This window comes from Pinus tabuliformis, chromosome 9 (genome assembly GCF_031772625.1).
Source record: "Pinus tabuliformis cultivar Carrire ecotype Pingquan chromosome 9, CPIR1, whole genome shotgun sequence".
NCBI classification, from domain to species: Eukaryota; Viridiplantae; Streptophyta; class Pinopsida; order Pinales; family Pinaceae; genus Pinus; species Pinus tabuliformis.
In genome coordinates this window covers 1,071,396,675-1,071,414,023 of record NC_142307.1, presented here as the reverse complement: position 1 = coordinate 1,071,414,023, position 17,349 = coordinate 1,071,396,675, and positions in this window count along the sequence as shown.

Sequence of the window (17,349 nt, the reverse complement as noted above, 5' to 3'; positions counted from 1 at the left end):
TGAAGAGCAAATTATTTTAGATTCCTTGGATAGTGCAAAATTTATTCATGATTATACACCTCTTGATTTGAAATTTTCATAAGTTTTAAAAAGCCAAGATGATACTTTTTTTGATATACATGAAAGGTTAACTCTTCGCACAGACATTATACATGATGCAATTGTTCTATTTGCGCTCCCTCAAAAGAATTCGTAGCTTTTTATTGTAGATGAGAAGAGTGAAAACATAGGAAAAGTCGCTCAAGGTTTAGAAAATGAGGAGTCCAATGAAGAAGAACAATTAGCCATGATTTTTGAAGACAACTCCTTTATTTTTGTAGATCATCAAGAACATATAATCTTTCATTATTTTCAAGTTCCTCTTTCCAATTTTTCATAGTCATCAATGAAGTTAGATTTTGCAGCATTCCTACACCTCTTGATTTGACATTTTCAGAATTTTTAAAAAGCCAAGATGATACTTTTGTTGATATACATGAAAGGTTAACTCTTCACACAGACATTATACATGATGCAGTTGTTCTATTTGCACTCCCTCAAGAAAATTCAAAGTTTTTTCTTGTAGATGAGAAGAGTGAAAACACAGGAAAAGTCACTCAAGGTTCAAAAAATGAGGAGTCCAATGAAGAAGAACAATTAGCCATGATTTTTGAATACAACTCCTTTATTTTTTTCGATCATCAAGAACATATAATCTTTCATTATTTTCAAGTTCCTCTTTCCAATTTTTCATAGTCATCAATGAAGTTAGATTTTTCAGCATTCCTACACCAAAAATATTAGTTTTAGTGGTAGTTTGGGTTGCTAGTCTTGCCTTTTTCTACCTGTTTAAGGCAATAGTGGTAGGCACTCAGCCAAGTAGCTTTATACTTGACTGGCTACATTGGAAGGAGGTGATTACCTAGTGCACATACTTTCAACATATGCAATATTCCATTGTCTATACAACTTTAATTTTGAATAATGCAAGTGTGGCTAGTAGTAGTTGGTATTTGAAGCCTGAGGTGAAGGCCATAAAGTCTTGGTTTCTTATTGCCATAAATAAATCAATTCATTAGATAGGAGTCTCTCATTATTGGATTCCTTTTCAATCAGTCTGGTTTATAAATTTTTCCTGTTTTATCGGGATTTTTCTCAGTTTTTCATATTGTTTCCATTCCCAATGGTTAGGCACATGGTCTGCATTTTTGTTCTTGGCACCTCACAGGGAGGCTGCCATCCGCAATGGAGCCAATGTTAGGGTCAGTAATTTTTCATTTTTCAAATTTCTCCAAATGACTAAATGGTTATTTTGAATAAATTTGAACTTAATGTCATATATGTTGTCACAAGTTCGAGTGTCACTATCCAAAATGTGGCCATGCGTGTGGTCATCAAGAGGTCTGGTAAAAAACATGAGGTTGTTTTGAGTTATTGGAAAAATTGTCAAAGTCTGAGATAACCAAGTCATGAGTGTACATAGTGGGTCTTTCATGAGATTTACATGAGACAGTTGAAAATATCATTGTTCCAAAGCAAGATGTGCTCTTGGGAATTACAAAAGAATTTTGCCTGGATATTTCTTTCTTGTAAACCGATGTTTAATAATTAATGTGAAGGCTATGAAATGGTATGGTTCCTTTTATGACATGATATAGACAGAGGGTATAGGGAACATTGTTCCTAGTATCAAAGTAGTCAAGGAATAGGTACAAGCATATCAAAGGTTCTACTCTGAAGAAAATGAAAAATCTGGAAGTGTTTTAGCAATTGTTGTTTCTAGAGTACTTGCCCAATCATCTCTTTTTATGTTTGATATTCACATTATGCTTGGAAATATATGCTTCAAAATGATATTTGAAACTTGGCATCAGTTATTGCATACCACATGCAAGCGTGGGGAATCTGCTAACATCAGAAAAGTTTTCAACCTATAAATCTGTTTAGGATTTGCAAGTTGAAGGAGTAACAACGTTATTGAGAGTCATATCACAACTAGAATTGTTCTTGATGCACTTCCACCCCCAAGATATGTTCTTTTATCCCCATTCTCAGATGTTAACAATCCAAATGATATATATTGATAGTTATGGTGCTCGATAGTCCAAGGACGGAAAAAAAGTTTATTAGTTTCTAGAACCACCAATGGAGGATGACCATTCAAGAGGATGGAGACATTAATAGTGTGATGAATAGATTCCATGCCAACCATAGTTAGATGAATTTCTATACGAAAATTGACTGTACCTAAAGCATTAAGATGCCAATTCAGGAAGATAAGAGTTAAAACAATATAAACCTGTGTGAACCAATGTTGATAAGCATCTACCAGTGATCATTACAAGAAGTTGGTATTGCAATTTTGAAATTAGTTGTTGCTGCAAGCCATGGGAACCTTTAGAATTTTAAGTCTCAAGCTCTCATGTAGAAGTTCTGATTCTGTGTTTCAAAATATCGCAAGAAAAAACATGGTGCAACCACAGATTTAAAATTCTACCACATACTGTTGCAAAAAACACTATGTTTTAGTCACCATTTTGTAGAACAGTTTTCAACCAAATGGATCCAAATTTAGAGAATCTAAAAGAGGTTTTTCTCATGAACGGGTCAAAGAATAATAATATATTCTATTTTATACACAAGTGTCATAGATCAAGAGTTTGGATTGCATCTTCAAAGCTTATTTTTCGGACTGCACAAATACTCTGTTTTAGTCATGGTTTTGAAGAACTTTTTATGAGAATTCAGGGAAGAATTTAGAGAAACTGAGAAGGTTGTATCTTCAAAAAAATATAATATACAATAACCTCCTTCATTGTTTACACAATTATTTCTGTTTGGGAGATATGGCCTGTTGCAAATTAGTTGCGCAGAAGCTGCACAACCGCTACACAGACCATGCCCAGACCATCACACACATGCTAGAGGGAAGCCACCTATTAGGTTTTCGAGGGGCTAACATGAAGTATATGTGGCGGCCATCTCACCTCCTCAGCAACTCTCCACATGCCATTTCCAAAATCTCAAAGTCTTGGAGCCTTTTCTACACTCAAAAAAGTAGCTTTGAGCTTTTTTTTTACTTTTCTCCATGATGATCTTGTTTGAACATATCTTTGCTTAGTATTTAGAAAATTTTTATTTTATGAAGATAACTGTACTTTATTATTTTATGATTTTAAGGAAAATTATGTTCTAAACAACAGTTTCCTTTTTGTTTTTCTATTTTGAAGTTGATCCTATGCTCGATCGAAGATGCAGGGAATTTAGACATAATTACATCCTATGTATTAATTATATATTTGATGGATGAATAGAGAAAATGTTTTTGATGGTTCAGCGATGTGTTAGTGTTAATGTTTCGAAATTTATGCTTGTGTGATCAGCTCATGCTGCAATGCTTATGTATTGAGGGTTATCAATTTCACTGTACAAGGATTCTTATGGTATGATGTATGGGATTTGTTTTGTTTTCTATTCAGATATTCTATTTTCTCTCTGTGTTTTATGAGTATTTGATTTCAGTTGATCTATAATTCAGTCTAGCTACTCTCTTTCAACTGTCTTCACATTTCAGTTACAAATGAAATGTTATATGCTCATGCATGTTATCTTCTCTGTTTATTCTCTCTTTATCCTATATAAATAGTATTGTCCTACTGCAAAGGAAAAATTTGTCTTTTTTTAGTTTATCTCCTCTATACTACAACTTGTCATTGTATCCCAAGTCATGCATACAAGCCCTTGTAATAGTTGTCAATTTACTTGCATAAGTAAATGAGTAAAAGGCTAAATTGATCATGTGTTATTACCTATCTGACCATTCACACTTCAACTAAATACTTTTAGAATTCCTTTGTCACAACTGGTCTCTGCTATAAATTTTTTCTTTAAAATATTTATATTTTGAGTGAGGGAGCCCCCTTTCGGTTAGAAATACTAGTTTCTAGCCCAAAGTGGTTTGTGGTTACCTCTGTATTTCTTTTCTCATCCTAGAGGGAGTCTACAGAGTTCTAACATGTCCCAACGGGTTATAACTCTCTCGGTGATGCATTTTCTGAAAATTTTGTTGCAACGTCACTATTTCATAGCCCTATCTGGTCATCTGGTGTCACTCCTACTACTAGCTCGTTTATCCCATACGTGCCGATAACTTCACAGACCCCTACCCAACCTATAGTGACAGGAGGTGAAACTCATGTTCCTCTTATTATTTTTTCTCCTCCTACTATAGCCATGGTAACTGCGGTCCGAATATGAGTGTACATCCTACAAGTTCATTTGTTCCATTATCTGGGGGGAAAGTACCTCCACCCTACATACCTCCTACTTCTAGTGGAAACTATACACCCCCTCCTCCCATATCAGGGGAAAATCAACCAACTGGTGTTGTTTCAAACCCAGGTGGAACATCTGTTCCACCTGTATCAGGTAACATCATGGGGACCCCTTTACAAGGTCACCAACTGCCTTTGGCTCCAGCTTCCTACAAATAGTCATATATTCCTACTCGCTCTCAACAACTCCAAACTCCACTATCGAGAGTTCCTCCTTATCAAAAGGCAAGACCTCAAATCAAGTATGGCCCTCAAATTCAGTATGGTCCTCAAATGTAGTATGCTTATGGGACTGGTAATCCTCCTCTGTGGCCACAAATTCCTATCTAACCACAACAAGGACCTTGTTAGTAGCTACAACCACAGGTTTCCTACCAATCCCAACAGGGACCTTACCAGCAACCACTACCATAGGTTCGCTTGCAATCACAATAGGGACCTTACCAAAAACCACGCCACAGTCGCAACAGATGCAACAGGGACCTTACTAGCAACAATATGGTCAGTTTGCTTCATAGAATCCATATGTCCAATATCATTACTAGACTCCATATGGTAAACCTCCTCATGGTCAACCTTCATATTGATCCAGGTGGATTTTTGTGGCCACCCACCTATCCCATTTGGACCCACATAACTGTCTCTTTCAGTTTTTCAGTTTCCTTAATTATAGCACAACTTACTATTTTTAGCAGTTTTTCGGGTCCTAATCTTCTGGAGCCGTTTTGAGGCCCTAAACGATGTTTTTTGGGAAATCTACCACCAGTGATTTTTTTGTTAAAAAATCATCTTTTCCGTTGTATTCCTTGGAGAGATCTTTCCAACGGGCTATCATGCACGTCAAATGGAGATAATACGACCAATTCATGACCCCAGGAAGTTGGTTGTCCAACTCACCCAAAAACAGGGCCCACAATTTGGTGTTTCATCTTCTAGCATTAGGTTTTGGGATGTGAAGGGTTTTCCATTGTTTCTCAATAATAAATAGGCCTTCGAGCCTCATTGTAGGACAATTGAGAACAGTTCAGACGCATGTAGATGCACATCTCTTCTCAGAGATAAGCTACCATCGCCATAGCTGGTTTATTTCCATTTTTTATTGTAAGCATATTTCAGTATTTTCCATTAATGAAATGAAGTATTATTTCCGCTACATCTTTGTGTATATGGTTATCTCTGTAATTTGTTGTGTTCCTATTTAAATCCGGATCAGTGGGATCACATATGGTCAACCTCCTTATGGTCAACCTACATATGGTTAACCTCCTTATGGCCAGCCACCTTATGGAAAAAGCCCATCACAGTGGGGGCAGACCCAAACTTAGAAAGGTTGGAATACTTAGTTTGGTACATACCAGAGACCTTACACCCCATATAATCCACAATTTCCATTCTTTGCAACGTTGGAATTACCAGATGTGTCATGACTTACAAATGACCCAATACTACACTCACCATATTGGCCTCCAGTGCCAACTGAAATACCAAGTGATGGTCCTATGTTCGAAGGTAAATATAGAGAATACCCTCAAGAGCATGTTATGACTTACCACCTTTGGTGTTCCTATAACTCTTGGGTTGATGAGTCAATCCGGTTGCATCTTTTCCAATGCACTTTAATGTGTGTTTCCACTAAATGGTACATTGATCTCCCTCGAGGTTCCTTCCAAGATTTCAATACGCTGGCCATGAATTTCCTCACCCATTTCCAATTTCTTGTCTGGTACGAGAATGGAACCCATCTCTTAACATCTTTTCAATAGGCGACTTCCATTCATATCTCTAATCATATCCATGAATCGAAACATAGACGTCGTCTCACAAAATTTGACATCCTAGATCACCTTTTGACTGAATGGTTACCAAATCATTCATCCCTCCTATTGGTAAATACATAGTTGTGGGTGCTTGTGTAACTGAGGAATAAGCCATCGCCCATGCCCAGTATTTTGATCTTATCTATTCATAATCTGGCACTTTGTATGAACTCCTACCTGGTGCCCAATGACCTTCAACTCGTCCTACATCTTAGACACCTGCATATACATCACCCATTGATGGTATCATTGGATATGTGGCCTATCAATCTAGTAGTACCCCAGTTGCTTCTACAAAACCTAAATATACTCAAGTTGCTGCAACCTCCAATACTAGAGACAACTCAAATAATCCTGGTAAAACCTCAGAGGTAAATGTTGTCGAGTCTACCGCAGCAAAAAAATCTTCGAAAGGAAAGAAAAATGGTAAAGGAAAATCTAAACAGGATACCCCCAAACAAGATTCCCAAAAATTGTTTGCTGACTATTCATCAAAGCGAAAACCTAAATATCCTTGCCTTATTTATGATGAAGATCATTACACTAAGGATTTACTCTAACGTGCCAAAGTAAGTTGTCTTCTAAAAGCATGTGCTAAAGGAACCTTTCCCAACTCAACAGACGCAAATGGTAGACCACACCCATGCTCAGACCTTTGGAAGTTCTCAAGTGTTCATGAGTGACTCAGAACCTATTTTTGTAGCCACCATATCAAAATATTATCCACCTCCTGAAAGAACCATGGTGGAGAAAGATGCCATTGAATTACCCTCTTCCTCCACTTCACCCAATTCTGGCCCTCTCCATATCAAGAAACCTAGCACTGATTCCACAATTCGACCACCCCCCAAAGGTGTTCTTTGGAAATCATCTTATAATCCAAATGCACGAGCTTCCCAACACTACAATATTGTAGAAGATTTGTCTCAAGCACCCTCAGTGATGTCAGATTGGAAGTCCTTCAAACATGTTCATCACAACAAAAGGATTTTTTATCCACCATTGGAGGAATTGATCCCACAGATTCCAGCTTTATCACTTTTGATCTTGAAAATCATGTCCCTCGTCTACCACCACAACTTGCGTTTCTCATATAAGATATTGTTACGGGAAAAACTATTCACCAAATTGTTGTTGATGAAGGACCCTCCACACGTATTATGTCCATATCATGTTGAAAATCCATTGGTTCCCCTCCTCTCAACTAGTCCCCAAATACTTTAGAAGCTTCTGATAGTTGAGTTTTCTGACCGTATGGTATTCTCAACTCTTTACCCATTCAGTTAGAAGGAAAAATTGTCAATTTGGAAGTAGAGTTTGTTGACACAAATCTCAATTATAACCTTCTACTTGGCCGTAGCTGGACTCACATAATGTTTTGTGTGGTTTCTTTGCTTTTCCGTGTACTTCATTTTCCCCACCAAGAGATAATTGTCACAGTAGACCAATTGGCCTTCTTTCCCTCTGAATATTCAACCGGTAATGTACCTTATGTTGGGAAAACCAATGTTCCTTATGAAAATGTCAGAGAAGGTGTTTTCAAAGACTCTGCCTTAATGGAAACCTTTTCCCTTCCTCCTCCTAACCAATGTTGGCTCAGTTAGAATGGTCTCATCTAGTGAGGACCCTTGGATCATCCCTAGCCCTGATTAGATTGATAAATTTGGTGACACCATGCCACTTACGCATGTCGAACAAGATTATGAATATGTCCTTATGGTTCCATGACTACATCTGAAGCCAATGACTGATTGAGTACGGTCCTAGACTCGTATTCACCACCTTCTTGGCTTGGTTCTTCAGATTCTGATGATCCTTTGAATGAGACTTTCCTTATCGACGAAAGCATCACTAAAGTTGTGTCTCTTGAATAAACCCCTTGGAATGATATTCTTCATCGTTCCTCTCTTATTCATATCCTTGGAGTGATTCCTACTTGTCTAGATACTTTAGTTCCTCCTGCAACGACTTCTCCTTTTCAGACACCTACCTTAGATCACGAGGTATTGTATGAAAGAAATTTGGGAAACATCTTGGTGATCATTCCCATCGACATCTCTGTGGAACCAGGGATAGTCGAGAACGTTCACATACTATGATAGAAATCATTCTTAATATTATGTAGGTACATTTTTCATTAGTGTGTAGTCTTTTGGTGTGATTGTTTGCATTTTTTCATACATGTTTTCCCATTCTTACCACGTGTTCCAAATGTTCCAAATGGTTTGCAAATGTCGACAAACCCTCTTCCTTATGTCGGTTTCGTTGATGGCGCTTGTCATAGTACACAGAGTCTATCTTCCATTGCGTGAGCACTCTTTGATCCCAATGATGAGTTAGTGAGTTTACAAGATATATGTTTAGGACGTACAACTAACAACATAACATAATATAGTGCAGTCATCGAACTATTGTCAGAAGGTATTGCTCTTGGTATTAGGGTGTTAGTTGTTAAACTTGACTCACAACTCATTGTATTACAACTAAACATGCATTATTCCGTTAGAAACCCTAAATTTTAAGAGTGTATTTGCATGTTCGTCTCTTGGAAAGAAATTTTGATTTCATCACATATCAACACATTCCAAGACATCTAAATACGATGACAGATGCATTAGCTAACTATGTTTTATATCGATATTTGCAGCTTATGTAAAAACAAAAATCATGATATAATAGGAACATCAAATACATAAGGTAAAACATGTATATGTGTATATATATAGGGTTTTTAAAATTTTTATTAAATCAAAAACCAAAATCTATGTTCTTAGACACATGGCTTCTCGAGCCTACATAAGTGCAAAAAATTAAAATTGGAGACATGGCTATCCACCAACATGGTTCTCATCATAACATGAAACAACCCTAATAACTAGGCCTAACATTCGATGTACTCTGGCTGATCCTCCCACAGTATGAATCTGATACCAAAGTAGTGCCTCATCAATAGCCGCATACTCTGGAATGCCTGTCGTCAAGGCCTTTAGGTTGCACTCCACCTCTACCATGGTATCGTCTCCCTCCTCATAGGGGGCATCCTCGAGTTGTCGTGCCACCCTCCTCACTATTAGAGAAACCCCTGGAGGTATCTCTGGTCCCACATCTGCAAAATATCATAAGTTTCAATCTCAACTCACATAATGAAAAAACATCAAAAAAATTTTAAAACTTAAAAGTAGTTCTTTACCTAAGTCAGTCCACTGTGCTTGAGGTGGTAGTGGGAGATCAGGATCTCCCTAAAAATATGTATCATCATAGGCCTAGTCATATACCATGATGATTTGTTGTTGTAGCCATCCAAAAAACTAGGTGGAAAGGACATTTGTTGACCACCTCCATGATGAGGCATCAACTCACCCCACCTCAGTAGTCGTTGATCCCTCGATCCAGGAGCTTCTACCTCTACCCACTGATACCTGAACAATGGGACACACTCTAGGAAGAACATCATGAAAATTGATCTGTAGCTAAACTGTTTAAGTTTCCCTATCTTGCATTTGGTGATTTTTTCTTTCATTTTGACGAGTAATCCTTCGGACCATTTGAACACAGTCGGACTAAGACAATCCACTACATACTGAAAGTGATACTTGCTCACTTTGTGCAGGGCTTGGGCCCCATCTACTCGAACTATAGTATGTAAAATTGTTCTCAATGGGAGATTTCTAACAGTTTTGATGTCAATCTTCCCACTTTTTATTTTGTGCGAACCTAGGCAATGTCTAGCTATCAACATGTCAGTACTTTCTCCTCTAGTATGAGGACCAAAAAACTGACCTGTTGGCCTCTCCTAGACCAACCTCTAATGAAATAGATGTCTGCAATTTCTATTTCAAGTTCTTGTTCCCCTATTAGGAACATCTAGTGGTCTACATTGCACCATCCTACCAAGTGTTGCAACAACTCAACCTAGGCTCTAATCCCAGGGGTACTGAAGAATTTCATAAATCTACATGCCCGAAGAGCCCTTACACAATTTGGATCTTGTGATTCTTGATGGTATTCCACTTCATGACCTCTTTCCTTCCACTCAATAACCATTTTATAGCAGAGAACCTATGAAACATCCATGACCAGAGCTTTTATTACGTCCTATGGAAGAAAATTTGCAAATCAATCATAAATTTTAAAGATCTAATGAAAAACGTTTATTCCATGGTGCTAGTGTGTCTGTTTGTATTTTTTCCACGCTTCCAGCGCGATGACACCATTGAGCTTAGGGAGGGCAGCACGAGTCTGATGGGTAAAACTTGCATTGACCACCCTCGACTCAATTTTTTTCAAGCCCTCATAGCTACCTGTTCTATGGATGAAATCACTTAAAATTACAATCAAAATGCAGAGGAAGGACATATCTCTTAGCTACAACAAACGGTTCGTTGAATGGTGCCCTGGATCGATCACACTCCTTGCCTGAAGATAGGGGGATTTGGGTTAAAATGTGCTCTCCAAATTACCAAATGACATATGGTAAATTTATTTTTACTTTTTGAGTTTATATAATATTTTAAAAGTATTTTTATGATTTAGGGCATATTTTACCTATATTTTAATATTTTTCTCGAAACGGGTGACGTTTGTTCACATGTGCAGTGACATGTTATGGCTAATTTGTGACATTAATTGATTTTGATTGAACTATCGAGTTTTATTTTATCTCTTTTTTGGACTGGTAAAAAAAAAACAAAAAAATAACCCCCCTGGAGTCATCTTTTAGCTCTTTTTTTAGTATCGAAATAAGAAAATATTGTCGAGTACTTGTCCTTTCGAACTCATTAAAGTAAATGAAATGATTTCTACTCAATATAAGTTTAACCCTTTTCTATATGAGATAGACTAATGTATGATAAAGGAATACCTTGGTCACACGTAGTTAAGAGGTTCTCTTGAATTATTTCTTCTACCTTTTCAAATTCAAAAGACTATCTACAAAAAGGGACCTCTGGAGTTTCCTTTTTGCCTCTTTTTCAAACTCTCTAAACATGAAAAATACGTCGATTTACCCCTTCGTCGGACTCCTAAAACTTAAATGACGAAGGACTTGTCACCACGACGAGACCGAGCTACTCCTTCCTAGGGTGCGTTAAAAATAATAAGATGGATTCATCTGAAGGATGAACTTACATGACAAGCATATGGTATCCTCTTCAAGCTTGATATAAAAAATAATGAGGTACTTTCTAGAAATAGGTGGGAAAAATGGAAGTAAACATGTCTTTTATTTTGTATAAAGGCGTCATGTTGCTCTTGAACATGACACTTATATGTAGCTCATGTCGGGTTTCAGTTATCTTCACTTCATCACTTGCCTTCCTGGGTTTTTGGAAATCCATTTGCCTCTCATTCGATCACATCCTGTTGTGACCATAACCTCTAATCCTATTTTGAGTCAAATGCTACAAAATTCTAGAGTTGTGTCACTGATATGTTCAAGAGGAGTCCCATCTGTATTTCAAACCACTTATACCCTCTTTGACTTTTTTGTAACAATATTGAATTACTCTTACCAACTCTGTAAAATCCTATGTTTCATGTTGATGATGTGGGAAACATTATGTCCCTCCTTCAACGGATCACTTCATGTTGACTCCAACTCATTATCTAGGAAGATGGTCTAGAAACTCCCTTTTAGTACCTTGGAGGTTGCATGCCTCAATGGTAGGTTATTCACATTCAACGACAGGTTCACATCATTGGCCTCGATCAGATTACTCTGCGAGTGTTCAACTTTAGCTTTATTTTTCACAATCGTGGATTTTGTTGTTGTACCTTGAGAGTCATCGTCATTATTGGTGGGTTCTCTCGTGCCTTTTAATGGTTTCCATCATTGACTGTAATTAGGTGGTCTTATACCATGTTCGACTTCGACACATCTATTCACGTGGTGGGTTTAATACTTTGGTTGGATCAAGACAAAGATGAAGAATCTGGGTTTCGTCTAATAAATCGGGGTTGTGTGGAGTTATTAGATGTTCATGACTGTACACATGATCCCTTCTATTTGGATGGTTCTGTCCATGATGTGGATCCATACACATGATCCATTCTATTCGGATGTGTTATCACAAAACCAGACCCTGATAGTCTACTGATCAGGAAGAATTTGAGTAACTATTTCAAACCAATATTTTGGCTGAGGCTTAGCCTCCTCAACCTGAGAAGGCTCTCTCACTAGGTTAAAGATTTTAATTTGAAGACTATATGGTTAACTCTATGGAGAAATCAAACAAAAATGTATAAATGGTTTAAATACCAATCAACAAACATCTATTGGGAGTAGTGAATCCAATATCTTTGTATTAACATGAAAACATACAGTCTCATACAATAACACAGTGTGCTTGTTTCTTTCGAAAATTGCCAACCCCTTGAGGATTTCCACCTCTTTTCTTTTATAGAGTTATCATTACAATCTTGGATTCCCTGATCGAACTTGAGGGGAATTCGAATTTCCTAGCTTGACACCTATTCATACCTAAAACATGCTATTAATTACAAGTAACAGTTAACTGACTATCTTAGAGTCCTAATACAATTAGGAGTACAACTCCTTATTATGATAACAACAACCTAATCTAGGAATTAAACTTGATACTTGACAACTCCTCCTCCTTAACTTCAACCTTGGTAATCTCCTAACCCTCCTGCTAGCCTTTAGTAACTTCTCCTTTATCTGCCCTGAAAACCAGGAATATGTCTCCTGCACTATAGCCTTGGTCTTCAATGATGTTCCTCGAATCTTCTGATGACAAAACTAGCCCCTTTAATCATGTAACATATGTTAAGTTAGCCATAGAACCCTTCTCTTTCACTTGTGCAAAAATTAAACTCCTTGAAGGTGCATGAAGAAGGTCAATCTGGATGTGCTACGAAACTAACTGTTGTTTTTGTAGCACATAACTTTTCTTTTACATATATCCTTTATCCTTTGAGTTTTTTCCTTTATTTAGCTTTAAAATTTCATAACTTACCTCCTCACATTCTCCAGCAGCATCATTCTCCAAAAAATAACTATTTCTTTCCTTTGAGAATTGATCAAAACATCAAAACTACACCTACAGCAGTTTCGTAGCGCACTACGAAACTACTGTGTATGTCACCTACAGCCTTGTATCTCCCAACTGGTAACACTTATGAAAAAAGTGAGATAGGTTATTGTAGTTGGAGATTTTATGAAGAGAAACCTCCTTCAGAATTCCAAAATAATTTTGCATGTGGCCAGAAACTGATCTTGAAAAAGACTGCTAAAACCAGAAAACAGAGTTCCTCTTAATAGTTTTGTAGCGCAAGTTAAACCATCAATTTCTCCCACCTCGTACTGAATTTGAAGAAACTGAAAGAGGTTTTTGTAGTTTAGTATGAGGAAAAAAAAACTCTTTCACTTTGCATAAATGATTTTTTAATTGCTCAGGAATCCCCTTGGAATTTGACTTCTAAAAACAGAAAAAGAGCATACACAGCGTTTTTGTAGGCAAATCAGCTTTTTTGAACTAGCTGCGCTACGAAACTGTGGATTCCTATGTGATTGAAAAAATTTAACCCTAAACTTAATGGAATGACTTCTGAATGGAAAATGTGACCTATTTGATGATGAAGTGAACCTAAAGGAATTTATTAATGATGGAAATGAGACTCTAATGCTTATAGCTAAAACTCTTAAAACATAAAAAATGACTTGACCATGTCTAACGCAAAAACTTAGGAACCATGTGGGTTGTACAGAATTTTAAAATTTTTTACAGTGATAACAGTGGCTCCACTTGGGATAGTGTGCCCCAGTGGTACACTAAGAACCGGTAGCTCCAGTGTTGCTATCCATCCTTTAGAATAAAACTCTGAAATTGTGCCCAATCTACTCCCCAAGCTTTATTGGCCTTCACCTCGGGCTCAAGCTTCATGATAACTACAGAAGAAACAAATCTGTATCTATTGAAAAGATGCTTAGTCAACTTTGAGCTTATTCACACACTCCTACCTACCCTATCAACTACAACCTCCATTTGTAGCTCAAGGAACATGAAACTTCGAATGAAGCCAGTAACTGATCTGATCTGACACTTGAATCTCTTGGCTGTGCTTGAAGAAAAAATAAACATGATACTAAAATAACCAAGTCAACATGAGATGTAATTGATCTTCAAGATAAAAATATAACTGGAAATCTAAACAGTAAATTTTTTCCATGTAATCAGTTATAGGGTCAAAAAAGACATGATTAGTTTGATGATTCTCATAACATTGTATATCTTCAGACAACTGATTCTTAGCCACACAAAGTTCTTTTTATATGCTATCCAACTGCTTTTCTGAATGATTCCCACAAACAATGTAATTTTCCTCATTATTATGATCATTCTTTGATGTAAGCTATTGCAAAGTATAGCATAAAAAATCAACCTTTTCCTCTCCCCGAGGGTTATAAAAGCTATCTTCCAGTATTTCTTCTTGGTGTTTGCCATGATTTTCATACTCTTTATGATCAAAAGACTGGCACGTTTGTTGCATCTTTACATTAATCTTAGAGGATGTAACATGGTTTTCATAAGTAGACCCCTGCTGATTTTCATGTTGCATTTCATGGGATGTTATCCTTTCTTCTTGTTGTTTAAATGTATTGTTATGAAGAGCCTCTAAAATTTCTTCATCCACGAATTCATCATCATCATAAAAATCATCCAAATATTGAATACTACTCACAGAATGTTTACAGAAATATTTGACCAACAATAAGGAGGGATGACATTCTTTATACATCTCATAGAATACATCATGGAAATTAGCAAGCGAATATATTGAACCATTTTCCAAACCTTTATACCAAGACCATGCTTTTCCTTCTAAATTGGTCATAAACATCTTCATGAGACAATATTTAGGGAACTAAACCTTAAGACTGTGTACATGCATATGGAACCTGACCAAATGAAGAGCAACATTGTCTTTCTTTTCATCTTTGAATATTGGAAGATCATCTAACCATTCGACCTTTAGCATAGGATTTGGAAAACCAGGGATATGAGACCGATTCATGGGGGCATACCTGGCATTCATTCTTGAAATGGCACTCATCTTGAAACTTCATCAAGCTACTAATCTTCTAGTAGTGGAGTCACCTTCCAATTCGTTATTTGATGTGTGGAGTCGCCAAGGTAGATGCAGCCTCAAACAGCTTCTTGAGCTCCTGCTACCTTCAGAAGTTCAACTTCTTAATTTCGGGAATGAGTAATCTTCAGGCTCCCAGCAGATGCACCAAAATGTTATCACAAAACCAGACCCTAATAGGCTGCTGATCAGGAAGACTTTGAGTAACTATTTCAAACCAATCTTTTGGCTGAGGCTTAGCCTCCTCAACTTGAGAGGGCTCTCTCACTAGGTTAAAGATTTTAATTTGAAGATTAGATGGCTAACTCTATGGAAAAATCAAACAAAAATGTATAAATGGTTGAAATACCAATCAACAAACATCTATTGGGCTTGTTTCAGTACAATAGCAAGATCAGCTTAACATGGAAGTCAGAGCATAAAGAGTCTTAATATATCAGCAAAACAGAGACATAATGCAAGGAACACAGTTTATAAACACATGAAGGAAGTTATAGCATTATCAATTAATTCTGAGTAACATGTGTTTATACCACTGCAAGTAAGTAAATGAAGAATTCCATGAGAAAATCAAACATTAAAACCCTCTATGAATACTGAGTAGTGAAGCCAATATCTCTGTATTAACATGAAAACATGCAGTCTCATACAAAAACACAGTGTGCTTTTTTCTTTTGAAAATTGCCAACCCCTTGAGGAATTTCACCTCTTGTCCTTTATAGAGTTAACATTATAATCTTGGATTCCCTGATCCAACTTGAGGGGAATTCGGATTTCCTAGCTTGACACCTATTCATACCTAAAACAAACTATTAATTACAAGTAACAGTTAACTGATTGTCTTAGAGTCCTAATACAATTAGGAGTACAGCTCCTTATTATGATAATAACAACTTAATCTAGGAATTAAACTTGATACTTCACAGCTACTCCTCCTTAACTTCGACCTTGGTAATGTCCATAACCCTCATGCTGGCCTTTAATAACTTCTCCTTTATTTGCCCTGAAAACTAGGAATATGTCTCCTGCACTATAGCCTTGGTCTTCAATGATGATCCTCAAATCTTCTGATAACAAAACTAGCCCCTTTAATCATGTAACATATGTTAAGTTAGCCATAGAACCTTTCTGTTTCACTTATGAAAAAATTAAACTCCTTGAAGGTGCATGAAGAAGGTCAATCTGGATGTCCTACGAAACTAACTATTGTTTTTGTAGCATAGAACTTTTCTTTTACATATATCCTTTATCCTTTGATTTTTTTCCTTGCTTGAGCTTCAAACTTTCATAAGTGACCTCCTCACATTCTCCAACAGCATCATTCCTCAAAAAATAACCATTTCTTTCCTTTGAGAATTGATCAAAACTATTGTGTATGTCACCTACAGCCTTGTATCTCCCAACATACAAGGTCAATCTGGAGTCATACAGGATGTTTGTGTCCATGCCGTGGATTCATGTATTGTTAGATTCCTACTCAAAGATGTATTATTAGGCATACTTACATCAGAGTTGTCATATATATTATTTCATGCTTGATTTGTAGTTCTCTTGATGTTGTTTCTCTAGGTCCTTGCCTTGACTTGTAAAGCATTTGACCCATCACTTCCCATTCTACCTTCATGCTTTAGGGGGCATCTGTTACACATTTTTTTGTCACACTCCCCATCTCGTATCTTGAAGTATCAAAATGATGAAAATTGTTAGTGTATTCACCATGAAACATGTTCAGAAGCATCCCAGAAGAACAGAAGAAAAACTTTCCCTGAACAATTTCTGGACAAACTTGTCAAAAACCTTATTTTTGGGATCAACAATTTTTGCATCACTGGTAACCTGTGTTGGTAACTTGTTGCACTATACTAAACTAGCACTTCCGGCGTGGCTTTTATAAGGGAAACCCATGTTGAACCTCTTCAAGCAGTTTTTCCTAAAGTGGAGGAGAAGCTTATCTTACTAGAAGTCTGAAGAACGACAAGCTATTTACATGTGAATAAGGATTAGAGTGAGACCTCCCATTATTGGTCCTTGATCTTGCTGTCATGGATATTTCCCTTGATTTTTGTAACCTCTCCCACCTTTTATGGATCGTTAACTCCCTCTCCTTCCCTATA